Source organism: Hordeum vulgare, chromosome 3H (genome assembly GCF_904849725.1).
Source record: "Hordeum vulgare subsp. vulgare chromosome 3H, MorexV3_pseudomolecules_assembly, whole genome shotgun sequence".
NCBI classification, from domain to species: Eukaryota; Viridiplantae; Streptophyta; class Magnoliopsida; order Poales; family Poaceae; genus Hordeum; species Hordeum vulgare.
The window spans coordinates 589,349,754-589,366,508 of NC_058520.1; the positions used below are offsets into that span (position 1 = coordinate 589,349,754).

The 16,755-nt window shown below is 44.0% G+C and overlaps 1 pseudogene; it reads right to left on the reverse strand.

Moving 5' to 3' along the window:
* Window positions 1-3,300: 3,300 nt before the first annotated feature.
* On the reverse strand, window positions 3,301-14,789 carry LOC123442137 (annotated as a pseudogene).
* Between the last annotated feature and the right edge of the window lie 1,966 nt (window positions 14,790-16,755).

The window sequence follows — 16,755 nt, forward strand, 5'->3', positions numbered from 1 at the left end:
CGTTGATTATATTTGAGCTGTGTAGCTCGTAGTTGTGGGTGTAGAAAATGCTATGTGGTTGATTTTGGCAGATTGTAGTGATTTCTTGTTTTGCTTGTATCTTTTGTTCCGTAGCTCCGTTTTGATCGTGTCCTATATGAAACTTGCTTAGAATCTCGTGTAGTTTCATTTTTCTCTTGCTGGTTGTATGTTTTGAAGTGCTCGTGACCGTCGCAGCACACATTTTGCATTCATGACATCATATCTTGGGGTGCTTGTATCTTTTGAACCGTAGCTCCGTTGGAGATGATCTCTATGTGTTAATTTCTTGTAACGACGCGTAGAATCACGTGAACCTATTTTTTTTGCTGTTTAACAACTAATTAAATGTGTTAGTTCAGATCTGGACAGAATTGTAAATTAACATGTGAGGTCGTTTCGAAGATGCTATATGTCATTTCCGACCTCATTTAAAATGCCTAGATAGGTAGTTTAATTACGCTTCACCTCTTGCCATGATTAATAAATTGAATATTGCCGTGTATCTAATTTGGATAGAACTAAATAAATAAACGTGGAGTTTCGTCAATATGCAACTCGTTGCATATTGAACTTCACTTAATGTGTAGTGTTTGGTTGTTGTGAATTGTCATGTCGTGGCTTGCATGTGTTCAACTGCTCATGCTTCATTTGTATTGTGCATCGTGTGGTGAATTTCGTGTGTTGTTTCTTGTTTCTGGTTTCCTTCGTCTCGATAGAGTTCCGCAAGCGTGTCGGATGTGAGGACCCGTTCGACTACGTCGGTTCGTCTGCTTCACGGAGTCATTCTTCTTCCAAGCGGGATCTCAGGCAAGATACCATTACTATCATTGGCATGCTAGTTTTATCCTAGATACAATTACTATCATTGCCATGCTAGTTTTATCCTAGATACCATTACTATCATTGCCATGCTAGTTTTATCCTAGATACCATTACTATCATTGCCATGCTAGTTTTATCGCTTCTATCGATTATGTCTCGTTGCCTACCACATGTTATAAATCAGCCTCTCAACAATGCCATGAAAACCTTCAACCTGCTCAACCTAGCAAACCACTGATTGACTATGTTACTGCTTGCTTAACCCTGTGTTAGCGTTGCTAGTTGCAGGTGCAGTTGCTTCTATGTGTTAACATGCGTTCCTTGTCATATCACCCTATATAATGCTATTTAATTTAATGCACCTATATACTTGGTAAAAGGTGGAAGGCTCGGCCTTTCTAGCCCGGTGTTTTGTTTCACCTTTGCCCCCTTAGTTTCGGCTACCGGTGTTATGTTCCATAACTGAGCGCTCTTAACACGATCGGGGTTGTTATGGGGACCCCCTTGATAATTCGTTTTAGATTAAAGCTGGTCTAGCAAGGCCCAACTTTGGTTCTACATTTTTTCAACATAATAACTTTGATAACACTGAAATGCATAGGGAGTTAGCGCTACCTGAGGAGTAATTCTACATAATACAGGAGGGGCCAGTGCTGATGGTGTTGGTCCCAAAAGGGCAGACTGCGGGGCCACCACGGGGCAACCTGAGGTTTGGTACCTGTAGGCTTTTCCATCCGTCGTGTCCTGAGAACGAGATGTGCGGCTCCTAACGGGATCGTCGACACGTCGGGCGGCCTTGCTGGATTAGTTTTACCTTTGACGAGATATCTTGTGCATCGGGATTCCGGTGATGCTTTGGGTAAACTCAGAGTTGAGGTTTTCCACTAAGAAATCCGACAAGATCGCGAGTGTCGTGATCGAGGATTTCTATGCGGCTTGTGGTAATTTGTGATGGACTAGTTGGAGCACCCCTGCAGGGTTAAATCTTTCGGAAAGCCGTGCCCGCGGTTATGTGGCAACGTGGAAACTTTGTTTAACACTGGTTCTAGATAACTTGAAGTTAACTTAATTCAAATATGCCAACTGTGTGCGTAACCGTGACTGTCTCTTTCGTGAGTTCCTTCTCCAATCGAGGACACGATGGGGTTATGTCTGACGTAGGTAGGTGTTCAGGATCATTCATTTGATAATCCGTAGTTCACGTCCGCTATGCGTAGATCTTCCCCCTCTTATTTCTTGTACTCGTAAGTTAGCCACCAAATATATGCTTAGCCGCTGCTGCAACCTCACCACTTAACCATACCTCACCCATTAAGCTTTGCTAGTCTTGATACCTTTGCAAATGAGATTGCTGAGTCCCCAGTGGCTCACAGATTACTACAACACCAGTTGCAGGTACATGTAAGGGTTACTTGACGCGAGCGCGTTGATTGTTCATTTGGAGTTGCTTCTTCTTCTTCTTCATCGATCTAGGATGGGTTCCAGGCCGGCAGCCTGGGATAGCAAGGATGGACGTCGTTCTTCTTTTCTTGTTTGTTTTCGTCCGTAGTCGGACCCTGCTCTTCTTCATGATGATTATGTAATGTACTGATGTGACTCTGATGTAGCTTGTGGCGAGTGTAAGCCAATTCTATATATATATCCCATCTTTTCAGTACATGTACTTGTAACGATATCCATTCTTGCAACACAACGAGATGCGCTTCTATCCCTGACGAGGCCTTCGTGCCAAATTGAGGATTGGGTCGCATCTTGGACGTGACACCCTTTATGTGGTGTCCCTCAGACGCCCGACTGAGGCATGTCATATATCTTATCCATCAACTTTCCGCTCTTTCATTGCTTACTAAATTCTCAGTATGGCTATATTACACGGTTGCGAGTACTTGAGGATTTAAGTTATGATTGACGGAATATCGTTGGATTTTTTGAAAGTGCATATTAACCACCAGCTATTTTATGTCTGATTTCATGATGTTTGCGAGTACATTCAAAGTACTTACTCGCACGTTCCTAGCTATTATCTTGGCCAGATTGCATGCTTGGAAAGGAGGATTCCGACGATAACCCAGGAACCTAGGGACCGAAGACAGCAACCGCATGAGATAGGAATTATCCAGGTCAGTTGTTCCTGTGGGAAATGGAGTCCCATAGACGCTGGAGATCCACGAACCGCTTCCGTCATCAACCAGTAGAAACCTTTTTGGCATACTCTATAGACCACCTTGGTTTTGTACCTCAAATTCGTAATTTTCTTGGACAATTGTATCAAGGATCTATGCACCAGCTAACAGCATTCCTGGGGCTGGTATGCACAAGGGCCACTTTGAAGGGAAATTAGAATCCCAGAAAATCCGGTCATGACACCAGCTCCCATGAATGAGGCCAACGACCGGGATCGCAAGACACCCAGTGCAGCGGGGGAGAGCCTGCAACGTGGAGGAGATCCATCGGCAACTAACCGCCCAGGCGGTCAAGACGCCGTCCATCCGCGACCCGTGAGCGTCGCCAGACGAGGACGCCGTCGCCATGCCTACCGAGGCCGCCGCCCTTGATCCAGAATCCTTCATGATGTCCGGAGTGACGAGATCCGCCACCGCGCGGCCCGCGCCGTCGCCCGAACCTGCCGTCGCCCGAGGTCACCGTCGTCGGGAGCCGCCAAGCTGCCGGAAGACCCACACCCCATGGAACTGGGCATCCGCGTACCGCAGAAAACCCATCGCCGCCGGGACTCGCCGCACCGTTGGGAGGGCCGCACCTCGCGAATCTGGGTGCCCACGCCGTCCATCGATCCGAGGGAGGGAGGAGAGGCCCTCCGCCGCCGCCATCGGACGCACGGGCTTTGTTGGCGCCGACCACCGGCAACGGCAGATGGGAGGTGGGCGTCGTGGGAGGACTAGGCCGCGGCGGCTGAGATCTCCCTACACGCATGTGCTATTATGTTGGCATATGTTACATCGTGTGTCTACTCTTTCATTATATAAGAGGCCTAGGTACAGGTGTCATGATAGGATGCTACTCCTATCCTGTCTACACACAGTTCAAATTCAAGTCCAACTATAACCCAACTTGTATAAATATTCTAACACAATTCTAACACATCAGAACCATCGCATCAAGTATACGTATGCCGTGCAGAAGCCTGTGACTCACTCAGGGCCGTAACAGTCCATGTTGAAAAGGCCTCCGACTAAGTCTTGCGGATAAACTCCGCCTTAGTACTCTCCTCCTGAGTAGACAACCAAGCAAAGCAGACCAAGCTAGCTCTCGAAGATCTGATTTATCACGCATCTTGGCTCTTGTTGCATCTTCCAGATGCCTGACATTTTCAAGCCCGCAAACATCCAGCTGATCACTGTTGGCTTTTGAACGTGCTTATGCAGCTGTACAGGCGTGCCTACGCGATTCTTGCTTTGGTCGGCTACTTGACGGAACTTGCGTAACTAGCGACACGAATAAAACTGATCGATGGATTTGATGGCTAAAGGCCCGTGTCGAGCCTTTGCTTTGTATTGCTTTTCGTTTTTCTGGTGTTACAATCAACACCCCTAGGGTGTCTTTTATACACGTCCACAAGGGACTATGGAAATAGACTAGGACTAGGAATCCTAATACTACTAGGACTCGGTTTGGCTTTCTTTCCTAATCCTACATGAGCAACATGATTAACATCTACATTCACCTCCTTAATCTTGTTGCTTGACTTCACTTCTTGCACTCCGACTTTCCTCCTCATCTCGATGAACTTCTGTCGACCGAGGGACTTGGTGAAAATATCGGCAAGTTGGTCTTTCGTGTTCACATGTTGAACCTCGATCAACCCTTCTTCAATGCATTCCCGGATATGGTGGAACCGGGTATCTATGTGCTTGCTCCTTTTCGTGATGAACCGGATTTTTGCACAACGAGATTGCAGCTTGGTTATTGATCTTCAGTGACACCTTCTGCACCTCCCGCTTTGCAAGAATAGCTAGGAGTCTTCTCAGCCACACTGCTTGACAAGCCGCCGTGCTTGCCGCTATGTATTCTGCCTCGCATGAAGACAGTGCCACCACCTTTTGCTTCTGAGAATTCCAGCTAATCGGATTCGGGCCAAGGTAGAAAACCATGCCCGTTGTGCTCTTTCGGTCATCAACATCACCTGCCATGTCGCTATCTGAATATCCACGAAGGATCAATCCTTCCTTTCCCTTTCTGTACGTGCAACCAAGATTAATGGTGCCTTTCACATAGCGCAAGATTTGATTGACCGCGCTCATGTGCTCGGTTGTCGGATTCTCCATGAAACGACTCATGATCCCGACTGAATAAGCCAAGTCAGGTCGGGTATGCACCAAATATCTTAGGCTGCCCACAACGCTTCGATACATTGTGGTGTCCACCGGCGGATTTGAGCTACGCTTGCTCAACTTGTGACGTTGGTCCATTGGAACTTGTGATGCGTAGCAATCTGACATGCCACACTTGTCCAATAACTTGACCGCGTAAGCCGATTGACATAGGAAAATCTCTCCGGAGCTTTGCTTCACTTCGATGCCCAAGTAATAGCTGAGTAATCCCAGATCACTCATGCTAAACTTGTTCTTCATTTGCGCCTTGAAACGTTCAATTTCTTGTACGCTATCTCCGGTGATAATCAGATCGTCGACAGAAACTCCAACTAGCAGGTTTGAGCCTTTGGAGTTCTTTGTATAGACTGCGTGCTCGAGGGGACATCTCTTGAACCCGAGCGAGACCAGACTTTGGTCTAACTTTGAGTTCCAAGCTCTTGGCGCTTGCTTTAACCCGTAAAGTGCCTTCTTGAGTTTGTAAACTTTCCCTTCTTCGCCTTTCTTCTCGTAGCCTAGGGGTTGTTCCACGTACACTTCTTCTGTGAGATCGCCGTTGAGGAAAGCGGATTTAACATCCATATGATGAACCTTCCAATCCTCTTGTGCTGCCAAAGCTAGGAGCACTCTCACCGTCTCGATTCGAGCAACCGGTGCAAACACCTCATCATAGTCAATTCCTTGACGTTGAACGTAGCCCTTTGCAACGAGTCTTGCCTTGTACTTCACAATGGCACCCTCCGTGTCCTTCTTTAACTTGTAAACCCACTTCAAACCTATCGTCTTTTGGTTTGGAGGTCGGGTTACCAAAGTCCACGTGCCATTGCTCTCAATTGCCTTCATCTCCTCATCCATGGCGTGCGTCCAGCTAGGACTTTTTCTCGCCTCTACGAAGTTCGCCGGTTCCTCAACTCCGAACAGACATAGTCCGGAGTACTCGAGCGTAACTGGCTTTGTGTACTTGTAGACTTTCTTGAGGGTCTTGTAGCGACGAGGCCCTGAGGAGTCCGTTGTGGCTTGCGAAGGAGGCGACACAAATTGTGTCGGTGTTGATGCACTTGAGGAAGACGGCTGAGACCTTGGTGTGTCATCGACATCCGTGTCGTCGGCGTAGTCGTCGTGACCGTGACCATCATCTTGATTGTCGTCGTCACTATGCGCCTCGTTGTCGATGTTGTCGTCGAGATCTCCGCCTGTGTCGTGCGCGGCGTTGTCGCTATCTCCTTGCGACCTATGCGCGTCGTCGTCGGTGTCGGCACCATGATGATCACTACCATTGTGGTCACCTTGGTTGGGTGTCTTGCCAATCACCTGGACATCCTCCCCTGCATCATCATCAGTTGGAAATTCAACTGCAAATATGTTACTGTTTGGAGCATCGTCGGCTGCGGCGCTCCAATTCCACGCTTGGTTTTCTTCAAACACGACGTCGCGTGAAATCCGTAGACGCTTGGTTTGTGGATCGTAGAAACGGTATGCCTTGGTGCCAGAACTGCTCTCGTATCCGATGAACACCATCTTGGTGCTACGATCGGCAAGCTTTGAGAGGTGCGGCTCCGCCGTCTTCACATGTGCCACGCACCCGAATGTCCGTAGATGAGACACATTCGGCTTACGTCCGTAAATTGCTTCATACGGAGTCTTGCCGACCACCGCCTTCGTTGGAGCCCGGTTGAGAAGATAGACCACCGTCGAGACAGCTTCTCCCCAAAAAGTCCCCGGCAGGTTCTTGCTCTTGAGTAAACTCCTTGCCATGTCAACGACGGTTCGATTGCGCCTTTCAACGACCCCATTCTGCTGCGGCGTGTAAGGTGCCGTGAGGAACCTCTTTATGCCAATCTTCTCGCAGTAGTCGTTGAACTCATTCGACGTAAACTCTCCGCCGCGATCTGTCCGTAGAGCGCGAACCTTCAGCTTGTGTTCCATCTCTGTTGCAGCCTTTAATTTCTTGAACGCTTCAAACGCCTCATCTTTAGATCGTAGGAGAATGACCCACATATATCTCGAGTAGTCGTCTACCACAAGGAAGAAATACTTCTTTCCAGCGTGAGTTGCCGGGGTGATAGGGCCACATAGATCACCATGGAGCAGCTCGAGTGCATCACTTGCACGATAGGTAGACTGAGCAGGGAATGGCCTGCGATGCTGTTTTCCAACCAAGCACCCGTCACATACTCGATCAACATGGTCGATAACTGGCATCCCGGATACCATCTGCATCTTTGACATCTTCTTCAAGGCGTAGAAGTTAACGTGTCCAAATCTAGCATGCCATAACCACGAATCATCATCACTCTTGGCGAGCCAACACTCCGGTTGAGATTGATCAAGGTTGAGGATATAGAGCCTATTCCATGTGCGATTAACACGAGCTAGCACGTTTCGGAGGTTGTCGAAGATCGTCATCACTCCGCTCTCTATATTCACCTTGCATCCATTCTCGTCAAGCTTCCCAATAGAGATGATGTTGTTGCGCAGCCGTGGGATGTAGTACACTCCGGTGAGTATGCGATGTTCGCCTGTGAGACCCTCAAAGAGGACAGATCCTTGCCCGCAAATCTCCACAGCTGAACCATCACCGAACTTGACCGAGCCTTCAACATCGTATTCCAGCTCGAGGAATTTCTCCTTGCACCCCGTCATGTGGTTACTGGCACCTGTGTCGAGATACCACGACACGTTCTGATCACCGGATAACTTTGGTGTCACTTTTTCCTCATGAAGTAGCATCTTCCGGCTTGGTTTCACAACCACCGTTTCAGCGAGATCACAAACTTCGGCCATCAGAAGACCTGGACCTTCGTCTTCCTGCTTTGCCAAATTTGCCTTGATCTCCCGCTTGTTAGGCTTTGGACAATCCTTCGCAAAGTGACCCATCTTATTGCAGTTATAGCACTTGACCTCGGACAAGTCCAAGTTCCGTGGTTTCTGCTCTTTAGATTGGCCCGCCTTACCACGACCTTGTGGTTTGCCTTTTCCTTTGCCTTTTCCGTTTTGTCCATCGCCCTTCGTGTTGCTTGAGCCTTCGCCACCGTCACGCCTTCCTTTGCTACTTGGGGCCTCCCAGTCTGTGCGCGAGTACATGAGTTGGTCACTACCTCCTCCTTTGCCTTTCCGACAGCCACGAGCATTCTCTTCCCATGTCCGCAATCGTCCGATCGCCTCCGTTATGGTCATGTCGTCGATGTCGTAAAGCTGCTCGAGCGTGCCGATGATGTACGTGAATTTATCAGTGACAGAACTGAAAAATTTCTCCACGATCTCGGTCTCATCGAGCTTTGCACCAAGCGCGCGGGTCTCTCCCACCAAAGTAGTAAGACGCATGGCGTAGTCATTCACCGATTCAGTTTCCTCCATCTGCAACTTGTGAAATTGGCGCTTCAGCACTTGTGCCCGAGCCTTGGTGACGCGATCTTCTCCGATCCTCATCTCCTTGAGTGCGTTCCACGCCTCTCTTGCCGTCTCGAACTCCGCCAATGTCATCAGCACGGAATCCGGCACAGACTGGGCTATGGCGGCCATGGCACCTTCGTCGCGCTCCTCGTCGACGTCGTCGTCCGTGATGGCCTCCCACACTCGAAGGGATCGAAGAATAATCTTCATCTTCACCACCCACACGCCGTAGTTGGCGTCGGTGAGCATCGGGTACTGGATGGGGATGTTGCGATGCGCCTGGACGTTGGCGCCGCTCGTTCCTCCACCACTGGTTGCTGACTTGACGCCCTTCTTCACCTTGTCGCCGTTCTTGTTCGCCTTGGCACCGCCGCTGCCGGACTTGACCGACTCAGCGTCGCTGTCCGTCATCGTAGATCGTAGATCGTCGAGGCTCTAGATACCAATTGTTGGCTTTTGAACGTGCGTATGCAGCTGTACAGGCGTGCCTACGCGATTCTTGCTTTGGTCGGCTACTTGACGGAACTTGCGTAACTAGCGACACGAATAAAACTGATCGATGGATTTGATGGCTAAAGGCCCGTGTCGAGCCTTTGCTTTGTATTGCTTTTCGTTTTTCTGGTGTTACAATCAACACCCCTAGGGTGTCTTTTATACACGTCCACAAGGGACTATGGAAATAGACTAGGACTAGGAATCCTAATACTACTAGGACTCGGTTTGACTTTCTTTCCTAATCCTACATGAGCAACATGATTAACATCTACAATCACGACAAGTCAACTGTGGAAGCTCCACTAAACTGCTACATCCTCTATTTTCTATCTGGTGTACAATATGCACAGTTGGATCTGGCATATTTATATGCTTTTTCATGACATAAGCCTTGTGAGACACTTTGAACATTGTTGGAATGAACTCAAACTCAGTGAGACTAGTCATGTTATTGATGCTATCCGGTAAGTCACGAAGAGAAAAAGCACATCTGATGTCCAATGTTTCAAGTTTAAGATCACCTAGCGAGGGTGGAAGGTTTTTGAGCCTCATGCAATATGACAAATTGAGATGCCTTAGCTTAAATAACTTGCAAATTGATTCTGGTAGTACTTGCATCTTACGACAACTTGTTAGGTTCAAGGATTCAAGATCTGAAAGGTTACTAAAAGAATTAGGGAGTTCTGTGAGGTCATGGCAATGAGAAAGATCCAGATCTTTCAAATGAATAAGTTGGCAAAATGATTCTGGGAGCACCGAAACATTGTAGCAATCAGATAGGTTCAAGAGCTCAAATTTTTGAAGATTGCCAAAATCTTTAGGAAGATTTTCTAGCTCATGGCAGTTTGATAGGTTTAAATGCTCTAATGACTCCATGCTAATCTGGTCAGGTAGTTTGATTAGCTTAGAGCAATTTGACATGCTTAGGAATACGAGTTTTGGAAAGCTACCAAATTTATCAGGGAGCTTTTGAATGGCACGACACTCTGACATGTCTAGGTGTTGTAAGGATGTGATCTCACGAATAGATTCAGGTAATTCTTGGAATTTGGAACACCCCAACAAGCTAAGGTAGGAGAGTTCAGATAGCTTGCCCAATGATGGGGGTAGCTTATTAAGGTTGCCGTTGTAAGATATATCAAAATAGGAAAGCTTGTGGAGGCTACAAATATTATCATTCAAGGTTTCAAGTGAGCATTTGGATAGAATTAGAGTTTGCATATATTTTAGTGTGTGGAAAGACTTTGAAAGTGATGTAATTGGCAAGGATGTAGCATCAAGGTACCTAAGTAGCTTTGATTGATGAAGGAAAGGTGGAAGCTCTATGTTGCTTGAAGTGGATTGCCCTTCAACTAAGCATCTGCCAACGTCTAAGTTGCTTGAAGTAGATTGCCCTCCAACTGAACGCCCACTTATGTCCAAGACACGCATGTACTTGGATCAAGAAAATGCAAATCGAGGAAGTTGCAGTTTCCCCGAATCCCTAAAATGGAGGGATCTAACCGTTCTTGGGAGCGCTTTGAAAACTCTGGGTTGATCCCGAAAGTTGATCAGTTGTGCATGTCGGCAGTAACGAGCTCTCTTCCAGGTCTTTGGTTCGGTGCAATCAGCGTCCAAAACAAGGAATTCATTGACGGTAATTATTGATGCTAGATCGTGTACCATATCATGCATTGTGAGCTCCCGAAGACTTTTATCATACCTTCTACCTGGATTAACCTGCATTGGTAACTACTATAAAATAGTTTCTCAAAAATATAGTGTATGATAAGATATGCAATTCATTGAATAAATTAGCTATATAGTTGCGATCGATTGACCGTTGTACATTCAGTTATTGGAGTTTAATATGTTACCACGTGTCATACCTTTATAACCCCTCCATTAAAAGGCTTTGATAATGAAATTACTCCATTAATATGTGGAGTATGTGATACAAAGTCACAATTGTGAGTAAATATTGACGCAAACAAATTCAGTGGAACAAATTTCATGTCACATACAGAATCACAATCATAAGTAGATATTGACGTCTCCATACTACATAATATTGTACTCTGCTTGATAAAATTAATTCCCTTGATATGTGCGAATAAAACAACAAGTACATTAATTACCATGGCGAGTTCTTTTTTCATTACCACGGTAAGTTAATTTCCATGTAGAATTGACTAAATTGTTTCTTAATGCCCATCATGCCCTTAATTATGAACGGGTATGGAGCGATCTCAACCTATGATGTGTTTACGGAGGTTGTATCGAAGCAGAAGTAAAATGAAGAAACAATTATGTGGTAGTCTAATTCAGATCGCATTTACCATGAACATTGTAGAATGAATGTAATAAGGCGTCACATGAAGCTGTGCAAAAATGGAGTTAAAATATATTACTCGGAAAGCATGAACAAGAGCTGGATATATGAGTTTGTAAACGAAGAAGGTAATGTTTCTGATATTCATTAAGATCCTTAAATCACGTAGACTCAACTAAGCAGAAATAAAGTAGGACTACTTAAATCATGTAAATTAAGGAGAATTCTTCAACCATAGATCACATAATCTATCTAAAGGAGGTTCCGAGGCATGTAGAGCATATAACTGTTGTGAATGCTCCAAAGAGAGTACGGACTGGATACTATTTTACATGCTTGAATATCAGAGAGAGGGGGGGGGGGGGGTACTCACTAGGGATGGCAATGAAATCCGCAGAAATGACATCCCGAGAAGGTAGTTGATACACCTTTCACCATCATCCTCTCCATGAATATAACCGAGCGCAATCCATTGTTGGATTAGACGATGTCCATCCACAATGAAGCCTTTGGGGAAGGCAGAAAAATATGTGAAGCACATTTTGAATTCCAGACTCATGTAGTAATAGCTCAACATGAGTCGCTCTAATGTATTTTTTTGATGTACTTCTCTCAATCCTAAATCAATTTTGGTATCTCTTATATCTTTCCATGCCTTGACAGTCTTTAACTCAAACATTACTTGCCCAAGAGCATTTGCAACAAATGGCAACCCCCCACACTTTAATGCAATTTCCTTTCCAATTTCTTGCAACCTACTTTGGTCATCATTTGGTCCAAGTGCGTGCTGCTTCATTAGTTCCCAACAGTCATCAGGTGGCAATACACCCAAATTTATTTGTTCAGACTCGGGCACTGGGCAAATTTTCCTTTCTTTTGCCAGATAACAAGTGCTTAGTGTTCGCACTATGCTTTGATTACGCGTAGTTAGTACAATCTTGCTACCCTTGGAGCCATACTGTAACATACGCTTCAACTCTTCTAGTCTATTAGCATCTTCTTCCCAGAGATCATCCAAGACAATCAAGTACCTTATAGTAGCAAGTTCTTTTTTAGGTTATCGTGTAGATATTGCAAAGTAGAGTTCTCAAGGTTGATACAACTATTTATGCTCTTTAGGATGGCACTCCCTATTTTGTGCAAATCAAACTGCTCAGACACATGGACCCACATCTTGACACCAAAGATGTTGACCCTATTATCTGCCAAAACTGATTCTGCCAATGTTGACTTGCCTAGACCACCCATGCCAATAACCGGAATTATAAATATATATCCTCATCAGCATCACTTTTCAATAACATGCTGATTACTTTCTCCTTCTCAATATCCCTCCCCACCATTCCAGTTTTCCTGCCTTCATAACTGCTAGTCGCAAATGTTTCTTTCTTTTTGCTCCCTTCGAGTCGTGCTTCATGATGTGCTTCACGTTGCACAAAATTGAGTGACTGGCCCTCATTTACGATTTTCTGTATTTTCTCCTTCACATCCTTCATATCATGGGCTATGATTGACCGTTGGAGGAGTTGATTGTTGCCAGAAAAGAATAACTTAACCTGTGAAAAGGATTAAACCAATGTGATTTGCCCAAAAGAAAAACCTATCAAGGTTCATAAAATTAAAGACTGTTCCATGCATTAACCACAATGAAGTTCAGAAGAAAAAATGTTGACGAGTCATATCTGCCAAAGCACAACCGTGAAAATATATGTTTAAAACAATAAAATTAGGTAGGTTTGACACCTCCAGGATCATCAAGAGTACCCAAGATGGAACTAAGAAACTGGAAAGGCTTGGCAATAGTCTGTTTTAACTTTTAAACAAGTTCAGAGACAAACAAATTTACTTTTTTTTCAATGGAGCCTCCCCCCTAGTGGGCAATTTGCTTTTTTTAGTACTGAGCCTCGCAACAAGTTCACAGTAAAAGATATACTCCCTCTGTTTCTAAATATAAGTCTTTTTAGATATTTTATTAAAGGGCTACATACGGAACAAAATGAGTGAATCTATATTCTAAAACATGTTTATATATATATATATAGTTCGTTAGTGAAATATCTTGAAAGACATATATTTAGGAATGGAGGGACTATATACTGAGGTCGTTTTTTATGGCAAAAATTTACTTCTCCGACTCTACTTCCACTACAGTCGGAATGCCTATTGGCAACTCTATGATCCATTACTGCAGGATCATAGACTTATATTTTTAATACGTGCTAGTCTAGCCTACCTGTTGCCCCTTCAGTCGCCCCGTCAATCAAATAGGCAATAAACAGCAAGGGAAATCGTGAAACATAGCCCATGTCTAGGATAAAATTGGAAAACATTCATCAAGAAAACATAGCACAATTCTAGGATAAAATTAGAATTTCTCTATCGGGAATACACTATTGTATATTTATTTATGTAAAACAAATATGTAAAAAGTAACAAACTGCCACATTCGGCGAAACCACCACATTCGGCGAAACCAAAAGTAGGCTACTATGTCTACACACCAAGGCTATTATTAGCTCGTCATCCAGATTGGCTGAAGATAGACCATGCGACCGTCTCATATATTTCCCACTCGATGAACAAGTTATTGCAACACTCCAGGCTTTTTTTCTTATTTGTGTTTGTATGAACAATATGCAAAATTGACTCACAAGTAACAACATGTTAATTCTCACCCTTATTTAAATATAGGATATAATGAGTAAAGGAACGGAAATGCATTTCGGTCCAGAGCAAAAAAAAAAGTTTGAAATGAAAAAAAATCAAGATAAAATTTATTTGTGTACTTAGTCACATCCAAATCCTACCTGCAAATTTTAAGGCAAAAGGTTAAACATTTTGGCTTGTGTAAAACAAAATCAAATTGAACACCAAAAGTTATCCGAAAATGTCACTCCAAATTTATTTATTTTGCCGACTAAACACTGCTGCTCCTTATCTCACGAAATTTGTCTAGCATTTTTGCGACACTAGTACAATCATCTACAAAATATTTCAAATTATTTTGTAAACATTTAATATGTTTTTTTGTGTTGCTACCTATGCTCCCGGTATCCAAAACACCACTCCCGTAAAGGAATTTAATTAAAACTACGTGGGTAGGTACCTTTGACTGGGTTTTCTCGGTGAGCATGGAAGCATCCAACTGATCCAGCACGTCCTCGACGTCGTAGGCGACATACGACCGACTTGAACTTGGCCAGCCACCGCCCAATAGCCTTTCCATCGCGTTCTCCTCGGCGCATTCTCTCATCGGCATCAAGCATGACGGCCTGGAGATCTTCCATTTTCTCCCTCAGGCCCTCGACCTCGTCCTGGAACCCCCACAGCAGAGCGATCTCGTCTCTCACGAGCTCACTCAGCTTGCTAGCGATTTGATTCCCCACCGCACTTGCGATCATGCCCCCAACCTCCGCCATGGCGTAGCAGGCTAGCAGCAAGCTCTTGTTGGATAGAGTACTGTTTCCGTTTGTGGGAGCGGGCCGGCCGGGGACAGGGAGCTGTTGCCTTGCCTGCATATATAAAGGGCTGAGACTCGTTCATCGGGTTCCTTCTTTTTTCTATGTCAACTCTTGGAGGAAGCGGCCTCAACTACCTCTTCATTCCATCGGTGGAATGAGATGTGCAACCCTTACGAGCACCCAACAGGCAACAAGGGCCACCACCTATCTGACTGGAATGTGGCTGTATTATATATGCACCACCTGTCATCAATTCATCATGCATGCGACTCTCATTGCCAGCTAACAGGATTAACAAGAGAAACGAAAATCAGAGTCAGTATTTTATTTTTAACGCACGCAGAGTAAGGTACCAAGTTGCAAAATAGTTGGATCCATGTTTTCACCATTGTTTGCAAAATATGTTAAATGCAGAGTCAGTATTTTATTTTTACCCTGAATATCACGTTAGAACATGTCAATCTCAAGATGGTATAACAGTCTAGTCTCTCATAGCGGTAGGGCATGCGTGCGTGCGTTTATAGTGATGAATGTATGTGCATATATATGAGCGTCTGTGTCTGTACCGTGTTAAAAAACATGTCAAATGCAGAGTGTTTTTTTTTTTTTGATAGCTTACCACGCTTGCAGCTTGGTACAAATGCAGTGTAGGTTAAGAACATCCAACCCACCTTCTGCATTACAAACAGATGTTTAGACAAGACAACTTCAAAATGAGAAAATAGTACTATGTGTGTGCAGACATTTCAACACGGAAAAACAATTCCCGGTCATATGATCGACGCTAACCTAATAAAATGAAATAACATACACTTCCGTTAATCAACAATCACATGTACACGTAGGATTCTAATTTGAGAAAAGGGAAACACCATTGCAGCTGGCCACATATTAGTAGATGCGGAGTCGTTTCACATTGTTTTATAGGCGTTGTAACAAGTTGCTCTTATTTTTTCCTCGAATATGCAGGACTGTGCATATCATATATTAAAAAGGAATGTAATACACAATACGAATTCTTGGTGGCCTTTCCATTTGATGTTCTACGTGAATGTGCTTAACTGAGTCATTTGATGCTCAACTAATTAGTAATTATCTTGCGAACCATAATCTCGGACATGCAACCTTTTTTTTGTGAATCATCGGATGCGAAATCTTGGTCATGCGAGACTTTATATTAATAGTAAGTTCTACATTTTCTCAAAAAAGAAGAAGAGCATGTTCTACAAACTCAGCCGAACCATTTTTTCCATAAAGTTGGTGTTTAAAAAAATTTAGGATAGATTAAGGAGGTTCTAGAATCTCCTTTCGTTTCGGGAGAGACTCGGGTGATACCATCCTTCACATAGTCGTGTGCTCCTAATAAGTTTGAAAATATTTAAATGCTTAAAGCCATCTTGAAAAAAAATTGTGTATGCTCACAGGTCATGTGTCTACAAACCTATTAGGGAGCAGGTGAAGAGTACTATCAGTATCACCTAATATACCTTTTGTTTTGCTGCTAGTAACGAACATGCAGCATTTTCGCAGGACAGCTGCAACCATTTTCAAACCTTTTCTTGAAAATGTGAACAATTCCTAAATATTACAAAAATAAATAAATTTCTATGGCCTAATCATTTTTTCCTTCTCTATTTTTTCGCTTTTCTTCACTTTCTTCGTTAATTCCTTTCTCTCCTTTTTGTACTTTATTATTCTTTTCGAGTCCTGTTTAATAATTTGAAAATTTTGTTTAGAATATATCATAAAATATTCTTGTTTTCAAATATTCTTTACAATTTCAAAAGTTCTCTGGACTTCATAAATTTTTCCTGTTTTGAAAAAAAATAAGCAAATTTGAAAATTGTTTGCTATTCATAAAAGTTTGATAAATTTTAAAAATAGTAAATCGTAAACAATTTTTGAACTTTCATCAGTTGTTGCA